Source organism: Cherax quadricarinatus, chromosome 37 (genome assembly GCF_038502225.1).
Source record: "Cherax quadricarinatus isolate ZL_2023a chromosome 37, ASM3850222v1, whole genome shotgun sequence".
Lineage (NCBI taxonomy): Eukaryota > Metazoa > Arthropoda > Malacostraca > Decapoda > Parastacidae > Cherax > Cherax quadricarinatus.
Window position 1 is genome coordinate 17,666,171 of NC_091328.1, and position 3,213 is coordinate 17,669,383.

At 38.1% G+C, this 3,213-nt stretch overlaps 1 non-coding gene across 1 annotated transcript; it reads left to right on the forward strand.

The window, feature by feature from the left end:
* Positions 1 to 1,406: 1,406 nt before the first annotated feature.
* TRNAA-AGC (transfer RNA alanine (anticodon AGC)) lies at positions 1,407 to 1,479 on the forward strand. The gene has a single exon. It is a non-coding gene; the product is annotated as a tRNA-Ala (tRNA).
* The last annotated feature ends 1,734 nt before the right edge of the window (positions 1,480 to 3,213 follow it).

Below are 3,213 nucleotides of genomic sequence, written 5' to 3' on the forward strand. Positions count from 1 at the left end.
CAGCAATAGCTTCAAGCTGACCAGGAGATGCATTTTCAAGTTACTGCACACAATCCTACAAAATTTGTGGCTACACAGCCTAAACTCATGAAACTTTCCATTCATTTCATAAGATTCATCAACCATTGAACCACTGATGTAGTTCTCAATTATTATATACTGATCAAAGGAAAGTGCTAAACCTGTAGGGATCATGGGTAGAAGGATGATGAAGTTGATCCAGTGACAGAAACTTTGCACTCTTTGGAACGACGTTAATTAGGGGAGATATGATTGAAATGTAGAAATGCAAAAACAAGAACATATATGGGGATATACTGTAAATAACGTGCTGAACTTATCTAAGACATGAATCTCAGCAATAGGTTCAAGTTTCACAAATTTAGGTTTGAAGAAGATAAATGGAAGGGACTGGTTTAGTAACAGAGTACCTCTCAAGGGAGGTTCCTTCATGTTGGTGATGGGCTCTTGATAAAAGGAATTGGAAATATACTCCAATTACTTGAATCAACCCTGAATGCCTTCCATTCCCCCAGGTGCTCTATAACCCCTATGGGCTTAGTGCTTCCCCATGGATGTAATTAGCACAGCAATAGAGTTGTGGCTGAGTAGAGCAAAGTCCCTGGCAGCTCCAGTGAAGCAAAAACATTGGTTAGTTTTGAATATGCTGTAGGTTGAATGTACATGAGTGGGTATTCTAGGTGTGAGTTGAACCTACCTAGCATGGCCAGGAGTGAATATGAAAATGGTATACAATACCGAACACTGCAGTAGGCCAGGAAGCCTACTGCACTGTTCCATTATTCTAATGTTCTTATCTGGAATACTTGTATCACAGACGGTGGAACCTCAACTCGCTAGTAACAGTCATAACTCTACTGGTAAATAGGTCTGTAGGAGAATCCCTTTAAATTGGTAATAGTTTACTTTCCAAGTTTTAATAAAATGTTAATCAAATATAATTATAAATTAAGCGTGGCCTAGTGGTTAAAGCTCTCGCTTCACACGGTGAGTGTCCGGGTTCGATTCCCAGCGAGGGTAGAAACATTGGGAGTGTTTCTTTACACCGGTTGTCTATGTTCCCCATTAGCAAAATGGGTACATGGGAGTTAATCGACTAGTGTGGGTTGCATCCTGGAACAACACTGACCTAATTTGCCCAAAATGCTCTGCATAACAAGCGGCTTTCTATATAGTAGTATGTCACTGATGTCAGCTAGGACTGTATACCTTGTACATGTACTTGTAGAAATAAAGATATTATTATTTTGTTTCTACCTCTCAGTCTCTCTCTCCATGATGTTTAGACTTGTACACTTCCTTCCAGAGTGGGGTGTAGCTCAGTGTTAGAGTATTCGCTTTGTATGTGAAAGTCCCTGGGTTCGATTCCCTGCACCTCCACTCACGGGGATGTAGCTCAGATGGTAGAGCGCTCGCTTAGCATGCGAGAGGTACGGGGATCGATACCCCGCATCTCCAGAGCTATTTTAACAATATATATATATATATATATATATATATATATATATATATATATATATATATATATATATATTATATATATATATTTTATATATATATTTATATATATATATATATATATATATATATATATATATATATATATATATATATATATATATATATATATATATATATATAATGTCGTGCCGAATATGTAAAACTGGTCAATTAGCAAGAACTCATTTAAAATTAAGTCCTTTCTAAAATTTTCTCTTATACGTTTAAAGATATATTTTTTTCATTAATGTTGATGTAAAAATTTATAATTTTGCACCAAAAGGAACTTAGAAAACTTACCTAACCTTATTATAACAAGCACAATTTATTTTAGCCTAACCCAGCTAAATATATTTTAGATTTGTTTACAATAATTTAATACTAAACAAACACAGTGAAATATGTTTTTTTCGTTAGGTTCAGAATGATTTTGGCGAAATTATTGCATACACAAATTTTCACTTGTCCTATATGGCAAGATGAGCGCTGCTATTTAAGCCAAGATCGCAAGTTATGAATATTCGGCACGACATATATATATATATATATATATATATATATATATATATATATATATATATATATATTGTGATGTCACCGTGGTTGTTTAATATATTTATAGATGGGATTGTAAGAGAAGTAAATGCGAGGGTCTTGGCAAGAGGCGTGGAGTTAAAAGATAAAGAATCACACATAAAGTGGGAGTTGTCACAGTTGCTCTTTGCTGATGACACTGTGCTCTTGGGAGATTCTGAAGAGAAGTTGCAGAGATTGGTGGATGAATTTGGTAGGGTGTGCAAAAGAAGAAAATTAAAAGTGAATACAGGAAAAAGTAAGGTTATGAGGATAACAAAAAGATTAGGTGATGAAAGATTGGATATCAGATTGGAGGGAGAGAGTATGGAGGAGGTGAATGTATTCAGATATTTGGGAGTGGACGTGTCAACGGATGGGTCTATGAAAGATGAGGTGAATCATAGAATTGATGAGGGGAAAAGGGTGAGTGGTGCACTTAGGAGTCTGTGGAGACAAAGAACTTTGTCCTTGGAGGCAAAGAGGGGAATGTATGAGAGTATAGTTTTACCAACGCTCTTATATGGGTGTGAAGCATGGGTGATGAATGTTGCAGCGAGGAGAAGGCTGGAGGCAGTGGAGATGTCATGTCTGAGGGCAATGTGTGGTGTGAATATAATGCAGAGAATTCGTAGTTTGGAAGTTAGGAGGAGGTGCGGGATTACCAAAACTGTTGTCCAGAGGGCTGAGGAAGGGTTGTTGAGGTGGTTCGGACATGTAGAGAGAATGGAGCGAAACAGAGTGACTTCAAGAGTGTATCAGTCTGTAGTGGAAGGAAGGCGGGGTATGGGTCGGCCTAAGAAAGGTTGGAGGGAGGGGGTAAAGGAGGTTTTGTGTGCGAGGGGCTTGGACTTCCAGCAGGCATGCGTGAGCGTGTTTGATAGGAGTGAATGGAGACAAATGGTTTTTAATACTTGACGTGCTGTTGGAGTGTGAGCAAAGTAACATTTATGAAGGGGTTCAGGGAAACCGGCAGGCCGGACTTGAGTCCTGGAGATGGGAAGTACAGTGCCTGCACTCTGAAGGAGGGGTGTTAATGTTGCAGTTTAAAAACTGTAGTGTAAAGCACCCTTCTGGCAAGACAGTGATGGAGTGAATGATGGTGAAAGTTTTTCTTTT